General features: G+C 40.4%; 1 protein-coding gene across 1 annotated transcript in view; it reads right to left on the bottom strand.

Moving 5' to 3' along the window:
* The window catches only part of Rnf24 (ring finger protein 24), a 52,452-nt gene extending 30,493 nt beyond the window's left edge, over window positions 1–21,959 (bottom strand). Inside the window, exon 1 of the mRNA XM_034493752.2 lies at window positions 21,778–21,959. The gene's annotated coding sequence lies outside the window, so the exon portion shown is untranslated. The remainder of the gene's footprint in view (window positions 1–21,777) is intronic.
* Window positions 21,960–22,671: the final 712 nt, after the last annotated feature.

Genomic DNA, 22,671 nt, shown 5'->3' on the forward strand with positions numbered 1-22,671 from the left:
CACATTACTAAGCAACATAAAGTCTAATAAACCATAACCACATTTAGAATGGTATAAAACAACCAAATAAAATATTCTGTCATCTTACAGGCTTAAAAAAAAACCCACCAGAAAACAGTGTAACCAATGTTTTAGAAACTGACTAGCAGAATGAGGGTTAGTAAGAATATGTTTCAGCAGTACTTAGAATCCAAGCAAGGGTCCACAGTAGGGCATGCTTCAACTCACTGCCCCTTCTTTGAGATGGTAGCCACAGGGAAGTCCCATTTCCTACTCACAGAACAAGGACAGCTACAACATCTACCTGAGGGATGTGCCTGGCGAACAGCAAGTGTCCATCATTGCTATCAAGTTAATTTTGGTTCTCAAATGCAAGGTCAGCTTTTTGTGGGAGTGTGGCTAAATAGATGTAAATTTCCTGGGTTAGCAATCATTTTGGTCTAAGTCACATCTTCCTGCCCACTCTGGCTCACAAGCAGACTTCCTTCTAAAGTGACTGGCTTAGGGTATGGGATTTTGAAAAACAGACATTCATTGAATTTTTTTTTTTCAACAAGTTCTAGATGGCTAATGCATACAAACTAAAAACCTTGATTTTAAACTTTAATCTGTAGAAAGAAAATCTATGGATTAAAACAGCCATCTAAGAGGCTCGTGTGTCAGCAAACCTTAAATGGCTATAAATCCAAAGTATGACGGCTGCTTTTTATGGACTTTAACACTTGGTGGTAATTACCTCAGTAAATCCTAGGCACTACACCCAAATATCTCCTTTTTTACTTCTTGCATCCCCTTGTTCCTTTACAAAGCTCTACAGAGCTTTTATATGTGTATGTGGCACTGAGGACTGAACCCTGGGTCTCCTATAAGCCAGGCAGGCACTGTACTGAGCCACAAACCCAGCCTGTTTGCTTAAGATATTTTCAGGCAAAGTCTGGAATTACTGGGATAAGGGGAAGGATGAAATGTGTTTCTAAGTGAGCCTGATTCTGCTTTTATGTTTTAACGCATCCTGAAAGGATCATAATCATTCCAGAATGATGAACAATCTCTTTCTAAACAGCTTTTTAAGCAGACAAGTCTCGCAATGTCATTAATCCTGAAAGTTTTCTTCTCTTTATATAATAATAAAATCATTTACATGATCAGTACTATAACCTTCATCACATAAAGCACTATTATTTGGATTTTACAGATGGCAATATAAGAAAATTCTGAGTTCCTCCTGCTACAAGATTAGGCCTGACAAGCCTTAAAGGCAAATGTCCTCAGTTAGGTCACTGCATCTGGGTTGAGTCTATTCCCTACTGACCCTAGGAGTTACTGCACTCTGTGGAAAATTCACACAACTTACTTTATAAAAGGCTGGCTCATAAGTCCTACCAGTTCTAGCAAGTGTCTTTCAGATTATCCCTTTACAATAACCCAATTACAGAAAAAGGAATGATTTATTCTTTTTGTGCTTTACTTTGAGACCAAGTCTTGCCATGTAGCTCTGACTAACCTGGGACTTAGAATATAGACCAAACTGTCCTCAAACTTACTATTCACAAGTGCTGGGACTCCAGGGGCTAGACACCACATCTGAGAATGACATATTCTTTTTGTTTTAAGATTTACTTTTGGTTAATAGGTACCTCAGCTTGCCATTTGCTCCAGGTTTCTTTTTTTCTTTTCTTTTCTTTTTGTTTGTTTGTTTGTTTGTTTGTTTCGAGACAGGGTTTCTCTGTGTAAGCCTGGCTGTCCTGGAACTCACTCTGTAGACCAGGCTGGCCTCAAACTCAGAAATCCACCTGCCTCTGCCTCCCAAGTGCTGGGATTAAAGGCGTGCGCCACCACTGCCCGGCTTGCTCCAGGTTTCTGAGATGTAACATTTACCATCTACCAAGTAATTTTTAAAAAATTTCACAACTTTTTTCCATTAATTGAAGTTTTGAGAATTTTGTCAAGAAAATAATCTAAAAATATAAAGTTTTTTAAGGAAAATCTGTTGCTGGGGCTAGAGAGATGGCACAGTGGATAACAGCACTTCCCATACACGCAAGAGGACCTGGGTTGTAATCTCTAGCATCCACGTAAAAAACAAAAGAAACAAACAAAACCTACAAAACAAACAAACCCCAAAACAAAAACAAACAAAAAAGATTTATTTTCATTACCTTTAATTTCCCGTGTGTGTGTGTCTGTCTGTCTGTCTGCCTGCCTGCCTGCCTGCCTGTCTTTGTCTGTGTATGCAGGCACACATACACAAGTGCAAGAGTCCACGGAGGCCAGCGTTGGAGATTTAGACAGGTGTAAGCTGACTGACATATGCTGGGAACTGACTTCAGTGCTCTGTAAGAGCACAGTACTTACCCCTAACCACTGAGCCCTCCTCTCTCCAGCCCTGGTAATGACATATTCTTAAGAAATATTTATTAAGCCTTTTTTTTCTCTCTCTAAAAGAATGATCTATTTAGCAAAACACTATAGAATCCTTCTTTAGAGGAAGAGATATTATAATAAAAAATGTCCTTGGCTTTCTCTTTTATGATTAATAAGATAGTGGCATGGGGGCTGGAGAGATGGCTTAGCAGTTACGAGCACTGGCTTCCCTTCTGGAAGATCTGAGTTCAAGTCTTAGAACCCACATGCAGCTCACCAGCATCTCTAAGTCCAGTTCCAAGGGACCAAATACCCGTTCTGTCCTCTGTAAGCATCAGGACATGTGTGGCACACAGATACATATGCAGGCAAAACATACAAAACACCTATACACATAAAATATGTAAATAAATAAAATGCTTAAAAATAGTTAAAAAAAAAAAAAAAAAAAGACTGTGTGGAGAATGATGGCTTGCCCTCCTCCTGCCGTGTCTATCTTCCTTTCTTCTGTGTAATTAGCATTTCTAGGTGGGCAGGTGTCTATACTTCCTAACTCTCCTTGCAGTTACACTTGACCACATCTTAGTTAAATCACAAGCAATGGATGCAAAAACCATGGGAATTGCAGCATTGACAACTGTTTTCTACTTCCTACTTCATCCGTTTCTTTACCTTGTTTTCCATACTGTGGACACCATGACCAGTCTACTCAAGGGCTAGAAATATAGCTCACTGTACAGCACTCGCCCAGCATGCACAAGTTCTGGCTTCTATTCATCGGATGACACATAGAGGAAGAACTTGAAGGTGGAATGGCAAAAAAAGAATGGGAGTGTTTAGTATGAGGTCCCTTACCCCATGATTCTTCATGCTAGACCTGTGACAGTCTTTACATTCATGAAGAAATAATTTTTAATCTTTTCCTAACATTTGTTTTAGGAGGATTTCTGTACAGATAGCCGATCCCATCTCATGCACTTATCATCTAGGTCAGTACTATTGTTAAATTATTTTGTATTCTCAGACATTCAGGAAACCAGATCACAGATCCCAGTTCTAGTTCAAAAAAATACACTTTTTGCTAAGACCATATATAACTCCTGGCTATATGTTCTGACACCATATTATATAACTAATTAGAGCACAGGAAATTTAACATTACAGTGGTTTCTCTGTGTAGACAAGGTTTCTCTGTGTAGCCTTGGCTGTCCTGGAATTTGCTCTGTAGTCCAGGCTAGCCTCAAACCCACAAAGATCCACCTGCCTCTGCCTCCCCAGTGCTGGAAATAAAGGTGTGCACCACCTCCTCAGGTAGCTACACTGTGACCTTAATGTGACAGGTGAAGTAGTCTGGAACCGTCAGCAATACATTTACTAATTACCTCCACAGAACCACAGCACTAATGGTCAGTCAACTACTTCCATCTGACTGTACACCCAGACTCCAAAACTTCATTTATGCTACAGAGTGAATATCACTATATAAAATGATTGGGACCAGAACTGTATCAAACTTTGGATTTTTTTTCAGATTCTGGAATAAACTCTCCACCCTCTCTCTTGTGTAATGTGAAATATTGGGGGTGGGATACAAGTCTAAACAAAGTCATTTGTGTTTTTATGTATTGAATACACGTGGCTAAAGCCAATTTCAGAATTTTTTTTTTAAAGTCTCTATTTTGTGACTGTGACCAGTCACATGAGGACTTGTGTTGAAAGTCTCAACTTCTGGAGCATTTCAGATTTTCAGATTAGGGATACTTAACCTGTAATAGACACTAGTTGGTTGTTCAAACTAAAACACCTAAGTTTTCATCTCATAAAATTTACTCAGTAACTACAAATGTACTGTGTAAGTGCAGAAATTATGTAATAATGTCTGAATTATGCAGAACAACAGAAAAAAGTTACAAGGAGAAAACATGAAATAAAAAATGACAGTGGCATAACAGTTTTGGTTACAGTAATTTTGGGGTCTCATATTATCTTGTATATTGAAAAATACACTGACAATCAGGCATTATCCATGCACACAAAGGAGAGCAAAAGAACTAACCATTCCCATCTGTACCAGGACACCATTGTTCACTGTATACCTACAGAACTATTCAGAGAGCAAGCCTCATTAGCTGTGACCGAGGTGAATCATGACACACAAGTCACTTTTCTCTATTAACAACTCATTCCATTTATCCCTCCTGTAGCTCATGTACTTGTTAGAACCTTAATATTTCAGAAAGATAACCAAAATGAACCTTGAAAACATCATCATTAGGTCAAGGAACCTAGTCCCAAATGGACTCGCAGTGTTTGACTGTTTATACGAAGGACCGAGAATAGAAACAGCTTAGTGTAGAGTGTAAGGAGCAGTGACGGCCAGAGGAGATGTCCTCTTAGGACAATGAGGATGAAAATGTTCCCAAATTATGATGATAAATGCTTAACTCTAGGAGCAAACTAAAGTCCAATAAAATTACATTTAAAGATTTATTTCGCCAGGCAGTGGTGGCACACGCCTTTAATCCCAGCACTCGGGAGGCAGAGGCAGGCGGATTTCTGAGTTCGAGGCCAGCCTGGTCTACAGAGTGAGTTACAGGACACTCTGTCTCAAAAAAAAAAAACAACCTGTCTCAAAAAAAAACAAAAAAACAAAAAAAAAAATATTTTTTTATTAAAAAATTATTATGTGTGTGCCTCTGTGAGCTTGTCTATCACATGTGTGCAGGTGCCCACCGAGGCCAGGAGGAGCCATTTAATGCCCTGGAACTGGAACTGCATACATACAGCTGTGAGCTCCCTGATGCAGGAGCTGTGGAAAACAGGAAAAACTTGCTTGGTTTTTAATTTTTATTATTGATTTTATGTATGAGTGTTTTGCTTGCATGTATGTATGTATGTATGTATGTGTATGTACCACGTGTACCTGGTGCCTGCAGAAGTGAGGAGGCATCAGATCCCCTGGAACTGATATTATAGATGGTTGTGAGTCACTATGTGGCTACTAGAAATTGAATCTGGGTCCTCTACAAGAGCAACAACTGCTCTTAATGGGTTGGCCATCTTTCCAACCTAGAACTGAAACATTAAATAAACTATAAAGATGTAAATTTGACAATAAAGCCATTCAAAAGAGGAGTGAAGAACAGACTCTAAAACAACTACCAGGAATGATACATATAGAACCTCCAAAAGAAGATGGAAAAGTATGGGATGAAGTAGGAACAACTTTTTACATCCTCTGACAATCACTAGAACGGAACCACTGACCAGGCGCATTTCAGCAGCCAGGAAGGCTATCCGCTCTGCATTCACTCCTTTCAATGTTCTAGCTCTCGCATAGCAACAATAATTATTAGGTCAGTATATTGTTAAAGGAACTAAATTACATTCACAGTAAGTCTGAAGATTTAATTGTAATTACTTCCATCTGAGGCTAAGACCACAGTTAATAAATGAGGCCAGAACTTGCTCAACTACCAGATGCTATCCCTACATTACTCCTTTCAAAAAATATCATTGCAATTTACTGTGCAAAAAAAAATTTGTTTGATTTTGAAGAGAATTGGGAGTTAGCCTAATAAAAGTCAAATGCAAGCTCTACTCCATCTCACTGCATTATAGGAAGTAGCCCACAGCAAGAATTAAAACACCTTGGAAGTTCCTTTTGTAAGTTTTACAAGAACTTTTCAGTCAGATCATATGAAAAATGTCAGGAAAAGAATATTAAAGTGACAATTGCCAATCTAATAAATTTTGATTTTTAACTGTAACTTGGTGAATCAGATAAAGGAGTTATCCATTTATACATTCAGATTAGATGATACTTAGCATATAAGAGATGATAAATAAGACATGAATAAAGATAGTAAACCCAAGTAAAATGTTACATGGTATAATGGGAATTATAGTGAGAATTCTGGTTTCTTTAAAAACACAGAAATAGGAATGTGCTTTTGTTTTAATCCCAGTTAAAATTTAAAAAGCTATTTATCTATTGTGTATGGGGGGGACACATGCTCATTGGAGTGTATGTCATGGTCAGAGAACAAGTTGAAGTTTTTGGGTCTCTTCTTTACCATGTAGGTTCTGGAGACAGAGTTCAAAGTCATGGGGCCTGATGCCAAGTGCCTTTACCTGCTAAGCCATCTCACTGGCCCAACTGACATATTTACTTAAAAAGGTTTTTTAAAAACTTTCACTCTTGTTTTTTGGGGAATGTACCAGCTTTGTGAACTCCACAGTTTAAGACTGGTAAGTATTGTGGTCCACTGCTTTATAGGCCTCCTCACAGAAAAACCAGTAGGACAATGACTCAATTGTGGAATCTACAACTTGTGGGATTGGTCGCATTAGAAGAGGGCCAGGACATGAGGCAATGAAGTGGTGACACAATTTCCTAGAAGGACTCCATAGAAAGGAAGTGTATCTTATCTGAACCCCGCAATGATCCTTCTGCTCAGCGCCTAGATACAATGATTTGCACATGGTGGCTATTCTAAAGCAACTGTTGAACTTAGCAAGTAAAAATTTCATTTTCTGCACTAAATCACTTTGGCTCCAATGCAAAATGATGATTACCTGTAATGCTCGGCTCACCTGATTAAAACCCATTATGTTGATTTTATTTAAATGCTTAAGAAAGAGGATTGATTGTTTCTGGCTTTGTTTACTGTGCTAGGGATGGAACAGGGCATCCTCCATTCTAAACAAGTACTCTACTACTGACATTCCCCAGCTCTTCCTGTACACAGTCTTTTTTTTTTTTTTTTTTTTCAATTTTAAAAGTTAAAATACAATTACATCATTTCTCTCTCCTTCTTCAGCCTACAACCCTTCCATGCCCCCTCTTGCTACTTCTCAAACTGATGGCCTCTTTTTAACTTTACACACACATGCACACAGACATACACACACCCCAAAACAACAACAAAACTCAAGTATGACTTGGTAAGTTGCTTGGTATTAGATAACCAACTGCAGGGGTGGGTGGGGGGGTGTCATCCTAGTTAACAACCATTCTCCCCCCCCTCAGGAGTGATTGGAAACTGGTCTCTTCCATGATAGCATAATCCCTGATGTTGTCATTGTTCAGGTCTTGTTTAGGCAGCCATGTTGTTGAAGTATCAGCAGTGCATCTTCTCTGTAATTTCTAGGAGACACGACTGTGCAGCTTGCTGCCCCTCTTTGGAGGTTCCCTGAGTACAGGAATGTGGTTGCAGATTCATCACCTGGGGCTAGGCAGCCCACTATCAGTCCTCTTAATTTTGACCAGTTGTGAGTTTCTGTAAAGGTCTTCATCTGTCTTTTATTGGTATGCTCCGGTTTTAGAGGACACCACACAGTATTATTCTTTTGTAAGTAAATAGCATCTCCATAGCAAAGGTCCTAGCATATTACTTTTAATGACCTTCTCAAACAATATGGTTAGAGACTGTCTAGAGATGGTTACTAAGCTAAGAACCCTAACCTATTAAATGTTCCTTTGAAGTCAAGGCTACTTTCCTGAGAATAAGGATTCAGGGAATAAATAAAAATAAAAGATGTTAAATAAGGCAAATCAGAGTAGGACAAAATTAGGCTTTCCTCAGCAGTAAACACATTTAGTAAAGAAATATGGAAGTTAAGAAATATCAGGAGAAATGGTCAAAGAACTCTTTAGCATAAATTTTTTTCTGATGGGGTTTCTCTGTGTAGCCCTGGCTGTCCTGGAGCTCAGAGATCTGCCTGCCTCTGCCACCACTGCCCAGCTGATAAAGTAAACACTTAAATAAAAATATTAGCTAATGACGAATATCTGCCTTACGATTTTTTTAAGTGTGCAACCTTCATTTTCTTTAACCTATATATAATTTCATGAAAATATAGTATTTTAGGGACACATACATAAAAAGTCTAATAGTTTTTAAGAGAGAAAGAATATAAAACATTTAAAATGCAAAGCATATCCTATAGCTTTTATTTCTATCTTTATAGAAGATATGTACTTCACAGTTCTGACTACTCAAGTACTTTGTACATAATAAATTTAAACCAAATTAAAATGGAGAAACAAACTATTAACTAGCTTATGTTCAAGCTAGCAGGCCTCCAACAGTTCAAGTCTTGGTTACTCTGAAATACTTCTGAGAAATCTTAAAACTGAACAAGTGAAATTCTTTGCAGTTTTATACTTTAAAATATGAGGGAAGCAGAGCTTCTGTAATCCAACTAGCTTTAGATCAAAGGTTTAATTCTCTAAAAATAAAATTTTGCTTAAGAAATAAGTACATCTAGAAAAAGATATTCAAGTATCTGTCATATGATTGAACAAATAAATTTAAAACCAGTGTCATCTGTGGTATTTATTTATTTAGTATTTTATTCCAGATTCATTATTTCTTGGGAGCTTAGTAACATTTACCAAGGACCAGCCCAGGAAGAATGAGTGGAATGGAAAGACATTCAGTTTCATCTGAGGAAGGATTAGGTCAAATCAGTTTTAGGAATCTGGACTTTTTATCTTAACCTGGTATGTTTTTCTTCCATTGATTAATTTTAAAAGGATTTTCATATATTTTCACCTTTAGCTTGCAAAGATATTAGCATATGTATCAATTTTAGAAGAAATAATTCATATCTTGGTATGATACTCAAAAACAAAAGCAGTACCACTTTGACAAAAGATTAAATCCTCAATTCAAACAATTCCATTTCCCTTCTGCTTAAATTTGTTCTTACCAAAGAATACAACAGTATACAGTTACAGGGGCAGCCTCTCATATAGAGTGTATCTTATGGTCACTCTAAGGAGCCCTTTGATGATATAGTCTTAAAGAATTTTTGCTAACAAATTAAGAAAAGTTATCATTACAGCCTAGATGAAATGCCTTATATACTGTGACTATGACTCTGGTCTCTTTTGCAATTCCAGAAGTGGGGGAGACAGATACATATGGCTTCTATATGTGATACAATGTTAAACATGATACAGGGAACAGCAAAAAACTGCACCATGTGATGAAGAAGCACACAAAGTCCAAATGTGAGTGGGAGTCACAGGACTAGGACCCAGCTCTTGTGATGAGTTCATAGCATAAAACAAAAAGAGGAGGAACTGGCCTAAAAACAGGCAGTGACAAAATGACATGGGCTTATCTTTAAAATTTCTCAGTGAAGGAAGGGGAAAGAAAAGGCTAAGAGAAACAAGTGTGACAAACAAGCTGTGTAATCAGTGCTTTCTCAACCTTCCTAATGCTCAGACCTTTTAATACAGTTCCTCATGTATAGTAACCCCAACCATAAAATTATCTCGTTGCTACTTCATAACTGTAATTTTGCTATTGTTATGAATCATAATGTAAATTTCTGTGTTTTCCAATGGTCTTAGGCTATTCCTGTGAAAGGGTTATTGAAACACTACTGTAACTGCTGAATCTGAGGTGGCACTCAAAGACTACCCCTGAATATGTTTATAGCTCTTCCCAACAAAACTTAAATGGGCTGCAAATAGAAATCAGAGAAGCAACCATAGCTGAGCTGGGTGTGGTGGCCTAGGCCTGTAATCCCAGCACTCAGGAGGCAGAGGCAGGCACAGCTGAGTTTGAGACCAGCCTGGTATATGTATTAAGTTCCAGGCCCTATCTCAAAAGACAACAACAAAACCACCAACAGCAGCAACAACAAAAGCAAAGTTAAGACAGTTACGTCTATCAAGTAATATTAATCTCAGGCAGAAGAAAATAAAGGGAACCCATGGGCAAAACCCACTTTACTGGGTTTTCAGTGTATTAAAGTAGGATAAGTTGTTATATGGAAAATATCCATTTCTCCTTGAATAAAAAGTTATAGAACACAAATATTGTTTTATACTTGAAATGCATTCCTTTACTGAAAATCTGTAACACAGAACAAGGAGTTTTACAAACACGCACACTGAGAAGAGTCTCAAAATAGAAACATTCGTTTACTGATGAGCCACCTACTCTTCAGAACTGGGCTGCTCTCACAGAATTCTGGAGTTGTAAACGGATGATGACAGCAATAAACTGAGCAGAGAACTGAGCCACACAAAATGGAGGTCAGAGCTGCATTCAGAAGGGAAAGCTGGTTATCCTTTGTGGACATTCGATCACTTCCTGTCCTTTTTGAGATAGCATCTTAACCCACAACATTCCCAACATATTCCACACATGGTACTGACTAAGGCTCTGTGGAGCTCACTTTGTAAATTCTCTTCCCAAGACCTTCAAAGTAAAGCATCAAGAAAAATCAATAGCCTTCCAGAAGTATCTTCAAACCACAAAACATTCTGCTTCTAATCAGAACAAAGGTTTTGTAGTTCTGGGGACTGTTTAGGCAAGTGTTCCACACACTTACACCTCCTGCCCTATAGTACTTACTAAACTCCTCTCCTTTTAAAAGAACAATTTCCTTCTATAGAAAACAATCTACAGGGCTGCGGAGATGGCTTGGTGGTTAAGAGTACTGGCTGCTCTTCTAGAGGACCTGGGTTTGATCACAGCAACGACAGCAGCTCACGACTGTAATTTTTCCAGAGAATATGACAACTTCTGTCTTCTGTGGGCACTGGATGTAGGAGGTGCACAGACATGCATGCAGGCAAACACACATACACACACACACACACTCAAATAGAATAATTTTAAGAATCTTCAACTAGGAGTGGTAGCTCATATCCATAATAACAAAAGGTGTGCCACAAGGCTGAGGCTTGAGCTACAAGGTGAATCTGACCATCTCTTTCAAAAATAACACCATACTGAGTACAGTAGTACATGCCTGTAATCCTAATACTTGGCAGACAGAGGCAGAAGGACTGGTGCATCTTCAAGGCTAGCCTAAAGCTATATAACAATACCCTGTCTCAAAAATAAAACAAGGAGCTAAGGAGATGGCTCAGTGGTTTAGAACACATTCTATCAGAGAACCCACCTGGCAGCTAACAGCAATCTGTAACTCCAGTTCAGGGGATCTAATGTCTCTTCTGACCTCTGCAGGTTCCTGCATGCATGTGCTACATACATACATAAAATATTTTAAAAATAAAATGTAAACAAAACAAAATAAAACAAAAATCCTACATGTTCTCTTCAAAGGCTTTATAATAGCCCTGAAGACACATTAGAAACTTAACATGTTCTTATGGGAATCAACTCTAATTATCAACAAATCCGTCCACGCAGTACATAGGACCTTACATGAATTGGCGCAGACTTGAACCTTACTCTCCATTATTTCTCTAAATACAACACTGTAGTCAGATGCATCAGTTGTGGTCCCCTAAAGACAGCTCCCTGGCTTTGTTTTTGATTGCTTCTACTATCTGCACATCCCAAGTATTCCCAGTTAGGTAATTTAAAAAAAAATCTGTCCACCTTTCATGTTGTGTCTTGATCATCTCTCCTGAATGAGATCTGCCTGATTCCCTAATCATTCCCATGAAGCTGGGTCTTCTGTCCTTCTAGATATACTTTCCCCACCTTGTATTGCTCTGCTGCATACCTGTCAAATCTGAGGTTCTGAGTGACACAGCACTGAAACTAAAGAAGTTGTTATTTTCTCATGGAAAGAATGGTTAAATGATGGCAAACAAACAAACAAACAAACAAACAACAACAAAAAACCTGTCCCAGAAACCTAAGTGTGACCTTAAAACAAAGAAAGGGTCTTTGCAGATGTAATTAAGGATTTGAAGCTGGCTGTGGTAGTTTAATCCCAGAAATTGGGAAGTAGAAGCAAGAGACTCAGTGTGCCTTGGTCTACATAGCATTTCTAGGCCAGCTGGGACTGCACAGCAATTCTGTCTCAAAAAGAGTTACGGATTTAGAGATCAAATCTGTACATTGTGTAGATTATATATGTATCTACAAGTGGTTGGTTGGTTGTTTTTGAGAAAAATCTAAAAAAGTTAGGGAGACTTTTCCTGGAGTCTCCAGGGAGCTCAGCAGCCTGACCGTCACCTTGATTTTCACAACTGTGAGGAGTAAATTGCCGTTGCCATAAGCATCAGCGTTTCAGTCATTTGTTATGGTGACTCCAGGGAACACTACCATCCTCTCTGTCCCATCCAGCTGTGACGGGTTTTATGTGATGGTTCCATCCTTTAGCTGCTGCAGAGGCTCTTCAGCTTGTCTTTGCAAAGAACTCTGACCCCCTCCCACCTCAGTACTTCAGCTCACTCCTCTCCTGGGGATTGGCAGCATGATCTCTTGACAGGAGGTGGCTATGGGGATGCCTGTGCCCTACCTGACTGCTCAACCTCAAGAGGTTGTTTCTTTGATCTTTAATTTTATCATCCACGGACAAAGATTTCAGCACAGCTGTAAAGTGAAAGTAAGTGATGTCTATACTACCACAGACATACCATGCTTTCAGTGCAGCCTAATCCAGGTTAAAAAAATTCTAAATAGTCCACATAAAGTTATCTGGAGCAACTGATACGACTTTGAGATTTAAAGAAAAAAAAATCTTTAAAATTTCCTTCTGGACCAGATTTGTGCACCTTTCTTCCTAGCACTTGGGAGGCACTGGGTTCAAGGTCAGCCTTGTCTATAGCTACAACGAAAGTTCTAGGACATCCAGGGCTACATAGTGAGACCCTAAATAAATAAATAAAGATTTTAGCTTGTTTTCAGAGAGAAAATTGAAAAACAAGATTGAATAAGCTTTAGTTGTAACCACTGTACATAACTCAGCTCATAGTGTAGATGCTAGATCCTATTTTAAGGTTAAAGCACAAGTATAATTTCACATGCTCATATTTCAAAGAGAATAAAAGGAAAGGTAGGTTAGTTCCTAAGGAGTTTTGGGTTGTTTAGATGAACTTAACAAACAGGTAACACAGAACCATTCAATCTCCAAATCTGGGGAAAAAAACTCAACATATTGACTATTGTGAGGAATAGGTTTCTTTTTCTGTCAAAAGGAGTTTCCCCATCAACATTCCATCAACCTCCACATGATTAAAACTTGCTTAGACACTGTCTGCCACCACACCTGACTCCCTCGAGATCTCAGACCTCGATGGCTTCAAGTGTCAAGCCCTTCTTCCTTCCCATCATTTACTTTGCACCAATTCTTTTAAAACTAGCCAATCGTTAAAGAATGTGATGTCTGAATGAGGCTATGAATACTGAGGATCCAAAAGGTAGCCATCCTCTGATGAGATGTGTGCTCAAATGCTAGCACCGCACTTATGCTTCTTTACCCTCAATTAAACTAATATAGTAAATTGGCTGAAGGATATAAAGAAATGCCTGGTACAAGTACCTGAGTAGGACAGTATTAGTAAATAAAATGAGACAAACCTTAAGATGACATATACAGTTAGCCCTCTATTGAAGCCAATGGTTTATAATAATGTAAAATTTTTTACTAATCCAAATGATGCAGATTTTAGAAGTTAAAGATGGAAATAACAAGGAAACTTCATTTTAAGAGATGTTAGTAAATGAAAACAGGTAAATTGAAGGAAGACCCAATGTAAAAGCACTCACTTTTATTGATAAGCAATTCTTCTTAGCATTAAATTCATAAAAATGCAGGCTGCATTGAGCTTTCCCAAAGCAATTCATAACACAGGGTTCACTTCCAACACCCAGTAGCTTCTTTTCCTTGACACTGAAAGCCTGTTTCACTCCCTGAAGCAGATACCACAGAGGGAGACCTGGCACAAGCAACTAACTCTGACATGACTATCCTTAGGGTCGATGGAAAACCCAGGCTGGCTTTCCAAGAGTGGGCAACCCAAAATAAGGCCACTGGCCAGCTATTCATGGTCCAGCTGGCATGGAACAAAGTGTCTAGTTCTTACCTCCAGAGCAGAAAAGGTTTGTCCAGCTGGCTCTCAAAGGACAGCACTAGCTGGGGTGCTCACAATTCCTTTCCAACCATCTGGCGTTCTTTTAAAACCCACAATTTACACAGAACTGCATTCTGAGGTCTGAGACGCTCAGATTATAGGAGTTCCCATTGTGCATCTAGATAAGCAAAAGGTAGAGTAACTACCAAATTAATTCAAGAAACCGTTTCTAAAACTAAAAGGTGTTTTAGCTTAAAAAGGCCCATGGTTGTTAAGTAAATTTCCAAAGTAAAAAATTAAGACAAACAATGAGAAAAACTAAAAAAACAAGCAAAACAACTTAACACAGAGAAACAAATTCTTTAAGCCTAGTAAGACCTAGTCCTTTCTAGTGGGACATTTTATTACAGCCTGCCTATATCCTTCATGTGGCTCTCAAAGTATGCTGAACTGTTACATCTATCATCTGCCTGGCTTGCTGGCAGGTAAAGAGAACATCTTACAGCTACTTGGGGGGTGGGATGGGGAAGCTATTTGCAAAGTACGATGGCATTTATCTATAATCAAAGCACTTGGGAAGGTAGAGACCTGAGAATCCAGAGTTCGAGGTCATCTTCCCAAGTTCGGTGCTTGCTGGGGTTACATTAAATTCTGTCTCAAATAACTAAAAGAAAGAAAGAAGTAAGTAAATCTGTTTGATGACACACTGAACATCTGAAAGTTTTAACACGTGATTATAATCTTTTCACACAGGTGACAGAGGTAGGAGGATCTTTCAAGCTGGAGGCCAGCCTCCTTGACACCGGGAGATCAAGCCAGCCAGGGCTACACAACAAGGAAACTCTTTCAAAAAGGAAAGCAAAAGTAATCAATAACAATGGAGTAACATGAAGACGGAATCATGGAGCAAGTCAAATAAACGTTACCTGGCTCATATTAAATTTTTTTTTTTCAGATTTATTTTTATGGGCATTGGTGTTTTTCCTGCAAGTGTATCTGTGAGGTGCCAGATCTCTGGGAACTAGAGTTACAGACAGTTGTGAGCTGCCAAGTGGGTGCTGGGTATCTCACTCCAGCCCTCAAAATTAAGCTATTTTATCAAATGATCAAAATGATTTACCAATTGATCAAACTACTACGAAGTGCTATAAGCTGCTCATGTGTCAACTGTAGATCATTTTATTAACTTATCACATGGCACAATCCAGGGAATAGACAGGCAAGAAATTGGAGGGTTGCTGGAAAAAGAGGAGAAAGGAAGAAAAACAGGTCATATTTATGACTAATATATCTTAGAAGGATATAAGTATTTTAAACAAAAATATTAAAGAGATGGTTAAGAAGGCAAGGTGTCTGCCTCCAAGCCTGATGGCCTAAGTTCAATCCCTTGGCCCACATGATAATAAAGAATAGATTTCTGTTGACCTCCACACATGCCCCATGGTATAGGTATACCAGCCATACAAAAATAGATGTGATTTTTAAGTATTAAAATATTATGTTAAAATGAAGTTTAAACTGAAGAAAGGTATAACAATTTTTCACTGAGTTCACTTCCATTTCAAGTACCAAAATGAGTATTTTTTTTCATTATCCCATTTGGCCACAGGACAAATAAACAGAGTATGTGCGTACTATTCTTTTCATCATACAAATGAAGAAACTGAGGGGTTAAGAAACTTCCCAACCTGGGTGTGGTGGAACACACTAGTCATCCTGGCTCTCAGGGTATGAGGAGGGGAACCTCAAGTTTGAAGTTACATAGTGAGACCCCCTCATCTCAAAAAATAAACTAAAACTTTGACATGTCACATGTTAAAAAGTAAAGAGAGAGAACTGAGTTCTAACCGGTCTGATGCCAGAGTCCAGGACCAAGAATGCTAACATAGGAGAAATGTATCATAGGGGAAAATATCAATATAATTATTATGACATTTTAACTTTTTTTTTTTTATGAGACAAAGTTTCTCTTTTCTGGAACTCGCTCTGTGTGTGTGTGTGTGTATGTGTGTGTGTGTGTATGTGTGTGTGTGTGTGTGTGTGTGTATATATATATATCTCCAGGCTGAGTTCTGGATTTAAAGGCATGTACTCTCACATCAGGCTTAACTTTTTGTTTGTTTGGTTGGTTGGTTGTTCGAGACAGGGCAGGCTTAACTTTTTAACTCTTAAGTGTAGAAAAAAAAGGAATAAAAACAACAATGAAATGATTTTCTTCTTAGAAAAATTAAAAGTCAAGAGCTACCTGGCTAGACTAAAAATGTTGGCTGTGCCTTCTGCTCATATATCCTGTAGGCTCTTGAACTTCAGAGCAGATAAGGTTCTTGTCCCGGGTATTCTATTAGGGCTAGAATCAACAACAGCAGTCAGGGATGGCAGGTGCTACTGGAGGAGACAGGTGAAAGTATGTGTTTTTCACCTGAGACGTTTAACTCTCAGGGACACAGGAGGGATTGATGGCAGGTAACCAAAGTTCATTACGTTTGGCATTCTGTTTGTAAAGATGAAAGGGAGAGCATGCCTACGTGCTGACATGGAGAGACCTGTGTAAAGTTAATGATGCAGGAGAGAGGGCACAAATTCAGGAACTATGAGTGGTGAAGGACACAAGAGAGAAAGAGGGAGGAGGAGGGCGCTCTTTGATGTGAGAAAGACACAACAGGAGACCCAAGGACAGAGCTGCTGAGAGGAAGGCTGAGGTCCTCTAACTTTTACGGCCTTAGAGAGAGAGAGAAGGAGAGAGAGGAAGAGAGAGAGAGAGAGAGAGAGAGAGATTGAGATTTAAAATTTAAAAGTTCTGCCAGGCGGTGGTGGCACATGCCTTTAGTTCCAGCACTCAGGAGGCAGAGGCTAGCCTGGTCTACAGAGCTACTTCCAGGACAGTCAAAGCTATGCTGAGAAGTCCTGTCAAAAAACAAGAACAAAAGAAAATTAAAGTTCATCCAGGTGTAGTGGTACACAACTTTAATCCCAGAACACAGGAGGCAGAGGCAGGTGGATCTCTAAGTTGGAGGCTAGCCTGGTCTATCGAGTTCCAGGAGCCAACGCTAGACAGAGAAACCCTGTCTCAGAAAAAAAAAAAAAAAAATTATTCTACATTGTAAAACCCAAGCCAATCAAAGTATAAAAGTTAGCCTTTACTAATTTAAAGAGAAACTTAGTCTTTAAAGAGAAACTTAGTCATCCAAGGCAGGGCCATTTTTCCATTTGCATCCCCTTTTACCTGAAAAAATGTTTTATGTGACCTCAGGAAAATAGACACAAAGCTAGTTTAAAATGAAATCAAACATTTACTGATAATAAATTTAGAAGAATTTTATTTTAAAACAACTCTTTGGTATACATAATTAACACCACTAATTAAAGACAAGGGCAAATTTGTATGTTGACATGGGTCTGCTCTGACACTGCACAGAGCATCATCATTTTCAGAGGTGGTTGATGTTTGGATTTTATAATATCAGTGTTGACATGCTGCTTTATATAAATACACAGTACAAAATGGAAGATGCTTAGAATCTATGATGGTTCATGTTGACTTTCAACTCAATGGGTCTTAGAATCATCATGAAAACACACTTTCTGGATGTGTCTATAAAGGTGTGCCCTAGCCGGGCGGTGGTGGCTCATGCCTTTAATCCCAGCACTTGGGAGGCAGAGGCAGGCGGATTTCTGAGTTCGAGGCCAACCTGGTCTACCAAGTGAGTTCCAGGACAGCCAAGGCTAAACAGAGAAACCCTGTCTCGAAAAACCAAAAAAAAAAAAAAAAAAAAAAAAAAAAAAGGTGTGCCCTGCCCATAAGGTTGGACTGAAGAGGAAGGACCAGGCTGAAAAATAGCCCAGCAGTTAAAAGCACTGGGGTTCAATTCCCAGCTCCCACATGGCAGCTCACAACTGCCTGCTACACCAGTTCCAGAAGATCTGAGGCTCTGGTACCAGGCAAGCACTCAAACTTCCAAGGAAAACAACCAAAACACATAAGACAGGAAAACACTAATTTTGAAAAATAATTTAAAAGAGCCTGATTGTGAATGGGAGTGCCCCACAAGCTGGAAGTGAACTGAACATCCTGGGTCCCTCTCTCTGCTTCTCAGCAAGACACATGCAACCAGCAGCCTTACCTACCGCCTTGGGCCTCCCTACCATGATACCCTCAAGTGGGCAGCCAACCAGCCCTTTCCCTGAAGTCGTTTTTGTCAGGTATTCTGTCAGAACAATGAGAAAAATAACTAACGAAGTCTGAAGTTGTTGGAAATCTAAGGCCAAGCTAAAATTCAAATAATATATTTCTTTTTGGATGAAATTCAAGTTAGCAACTCAAACAGCTTTTGTTTTGAGAGAGGATCTCACTATGTAACCCTGACAGGCCTGAAACTTACTATGTAGACCAGGCTGGCTTTGAACTCACAGAAATCTATCTGCCTGTCACTGCTTCCTGAATATTTGATTTTTTTTTTTTTTAATTGTCACTTCAAGCCAGGTATGGTTGTGGATGCCTTTAATCCACCACTTGGTTGATAGAGGCAGAGAGATAGATCTCTATGAGGTCTATGCTGTGAGATAGATCTCAAAAAAAAAAAAAGTAAGAAAGAAGAGAGAAGGAAAGAAAGAAAGAAAGAAAGAAAGAAAGAGAGAGAGAGAAAGAGAGAGACAGAGAGGGTGGGAGGGAGGGAGAGAGGGAGGGAGAGAGAGAGAGAGAGAGAGAGAGAGAGAGAGAGAGAGAGAGAGACTCAATACAATCCATATTTTTCTCTTTAAGGTTTTGTTGTTGTTTTGGTTTCGCTTAGTTTTTGGAGACAGGGTTTCTCTGTGTAGCCTTGGCTGTCCTGGAACTCCCTCTGTAGACCAGGTAGACCTTTGCTGAGATTAAAGGCATGGAGCAGCAGTCTGTGTGGGTATGTAACCTTACGTGCCGGAGATGTACTCATAGTCACTGAGTAACCTCTTCAGCCCCAGATATAGTAATGTTGTACTTACATGCTGAGAGGAATGACAGTGGGAAAATATTAAGCCTTTTTTTTTTTTCTTTATTAAGCCATTATGGATTTTGTTTGTTTGAGATGGGTTTGTATTATGTAGTTCTAGCTGCCCTGGAACTCAAAGAGGTCCACCTATGTCTGCCTACTAAGTGCAGAGATTAAAGATGTCTACCACACACCCAGCTTTTAATGTTTCTATAAGATCATAAAACATTCTATGTTCAGAAGAAAACAAAAACAAACCCACTGTGATTGTAAGGGACAAAGGCCTAGAACCTGAACTGAGGCTACTCAGGTGGCACTCACTACCTGGCAGCGTGCATAGAGTACAGCAGCACATGGGGTACCAGGCCTACTGAAGCAAGGCTGCAGTGAAGTCCTGTGTTCACACCAGTAGCAATGCCAGCACGTTACGAATCCATTATGCATTTGATAGTGAATTATTATTTTTTTAGCAGGGCTCTTGCATCTTGTAACTCACTATAGAGCCAGTCTCCCAAAGGGAGATGTATTACAGGTATGGGCCACCAAATCTAGTTAATTCCATCCAGGGGACCAAACTCAGAATGCTGTGCATGCTAAGCAAGTACTTCCTGTCTGGTCCCTTGAAATAATTTCTGATCACTGAACATTCAGAAATTTTTGACTGCTAATGTTTGTGACTCCCACAGTTATGCAATCCCATATTGGGTTGTGACCCACAGAAAGATGCATAAAGCAATAATTTCATTAAGAATAATGGATTGTTATCCAACCAGTGGAAATTTTCCTTCAAATTAAATGCAAATGTTTCAAGCAGAGAGTCTATACATAAACAGATGTTGTGGAGGTTTACATGTCATTTTGTACTGAAATTTTACTAGGAATGAAAATATATGTGACTCAAAAATAAGTAATCTTGAAGAGAATCTTAAAGAAAACTGAACCCACTCAATTATTCATATATAAACTCGATTTTTTTTTCCACCACCACTATTTTGAATCAAAAGATCATAACAAAAATATTTCAGAAATGTGCTTTTTCACTCCACAAAATTAGAAGGGTAAAAAAGAAACAAAAATGTCATCCAACTAGTGTAATAACTAACTTCTAAAATTCAAATAATCTTGTTTAAAACAAGGTAATAAGGAAAAGTTTGTTGTTTATTGAGACAAGGTCTCATTCTGTGTTAAGGCCTAGAAATTCCTATGTAAATCAGACTGGCCTTGAAACCACAGAGATCCTACTGCCTCTTCCTTCCAAGTAACCACAGAGATCCTACTGCCTCTTCCTTCCAAGTAATGTGACGGGCATTTGTGACCACACCTGCCTATCTTAATTACCTCTTTTTAACTGGCTAAGTGAACAACAGACAGGCCATCCTATCCAGTTAAAGCCTATGGAACCCAGCAGTGCTTCCTACCCTCTTTGGGGAAGGAGAAGTGGGGAAACCGAGGAGGATGAAGACAAACAATGGAGGAAAAAAAGGGGGGTGTTTTCTGATAAGTCATGTAAGATGATCTGTTCAGCTAGGCTGCACAACCAAACACACGAAAATTCAGATCAAAGCCAGCGTGCATACCAGGGTAATATTTAGGTAATACCCTTTGCCAAAGCATTAAGGGGTGCGGGGCGGGGGCGGGGGCGGGGAGGGCGACGACCGGACAGACAAGAAGGTGGAAAAAACCTGCTAGACCACCTCTTATTAAAGCAGAAAGGCAAGAAACATAATCTGCCTGTACGGAAGAGTGGGGAGAGCAGTGCCCTAGATATATTGGGAATATTCCTATAGATAGGTACAGAAGCACAAAGACCTATTATCAATGAACTAAGCCCAGAAAGCAGTGTTCAGGATACTGCGTACCCCCAATACGTAAATATGTCACCATTAATCCTAAAAGCAAAGTATTCTAAATATACAGAGACATAAGAATGCAGACTCACACTTTCAGTGAACAGACCCACTGGTTTTACAAGAAGAAACAACGAAACACCAAAAAAAACAAAAAAACAAAAACCAAAAACTGTTATCTGAAATAACACCAGAGAGGAAGGGGTAAAGATGACGTTATCTTTACACTTCTTTTCCTTCTGCCCTTTTAAGACGGTGTCAGACCGTCTCATTTCACAGGACACACACCCCTTGGGTCTCCGGAAACAAAGCAGGGTCATTAATTCTCCGGCCAGTGGGTGCACGCACGCCCCCCACCCACAAATGATGAGGCCGCCATATGACTTTCATTAATAAATAAGCCAACCAGCGAGGTCTCAGTGTGCCTTGCACAGTGTGACAACTAGGCACGAGAAGAGCACCACAAAAGAAGGAGTGGCTCGGGACCAGAAAACCACTGCCACTCTGCACCCCCGAGACGCGCGTCGGTCTCCACCACCGACGCAGTGGCAGCAGCTCCTCCATCCTCCGCCCATCCCGCCTCCCCCGCCCGGGCCCAGCCCGAGGTGACCTCCGGGTGACAGCCCGCGCTGCCCTTTGTGCCGGTGTATAGGCACTGCCCCGTGGCCCCCCGGTCTCGGAGGGGGTGCGAGGCCGGCGCACTGCCCTCAGCATCTCAGAGCCGGACCTGCGCAGCCTGCGCTTCAGCCGCAGCCGCAGCCGCAGCCGCACGGCCCTCAGTCCTGGCCCTCCCCTCACTCACCCGGGTGGCGGGCAGCGGGCGTGCGGGCGGCGGCGCCCGGAGTCAGCTTTCGAGCGGCGAACTGCTAGCGAGCCGCGTCCGTGAGTCCGAGCCGCTGAGCTGGCGATAGCGACTGCTTAGACGCGGCCCCAGCGAGGGGCGGGCCCGGCGGGGGAGGGGCGGGCGCCGCGCCTCTCATTCATGCCGCGGGGGCGGGGTGTGGGACCCGGATGCCCGGGCAAGTCCCGCCTCCTCGCTGAGGGCGCGCGGCTTCATTGTCGGCAGTGCGCAGGCGCGGCGTTCCTCTGGCTTATGCTACTGGCTGTTCTATAGGATTGATTCATGATGCCTGGCTATAACGTTCATATCTTCTCAGCTGTGTAGTGTTTTCCGTGTATGTGGACATAATTAAGAGTTAAAAGAGTAGCCGGGCAGTAGTGGCGCACGCCTTTAATCTCAGCACTTGGGAGGCAGAGGCAGGCAGATTTCTGAGTTCGAGGCCAGCCTGGTCTACAGAGTGAGTTCCAGGACAGCCAGGGCTACACAGAGAAACTCTGTTTCGGAAAAACAAAACAAAACAAAAAGAGTAAAGCATCGCTTCTCGTGGCATCCGGTCCAAGAGTCCTCAAAGGTGAGGTACACCTTGTTAGATATTCCACCTGCTGCAGACCCCGTGCTTGTACAGACAGTGGGAGGATAAGAAACAGTGTGTCCTTTATTTAATTACATCTACTCTTACTCTCGACCCCCAGCTCCTGTTCTACACTGCAGACAAACTGACTCAGGATTTGGAGGCACTGAGCCCGTCTTGTAAGAGCAAGGATCTAAGCTCTAGCCGATCAGTGAAAGCATACAGGAGTTCTCATAGCTACCACTGCTAAAACTTATTAGCAGCGGGTGTGGGTTCTGCACCTC

Source organism: Arvicanthis niloticus, chromosome 2 (assembly GCF_011762505.2).
Source record: "Arvicanthis niloticus isolate mArvNil1 chromosome 2, mArvNil1.pat.X, whole genome shotgun sequence".
In the NCBI taxonomy this organism is placed as follows: Eukaryota; Metazoa; Chordata; class Mammalia; order Rodentia; family Muridae; genus Arvicanthis; species Arvicanthis niloticus.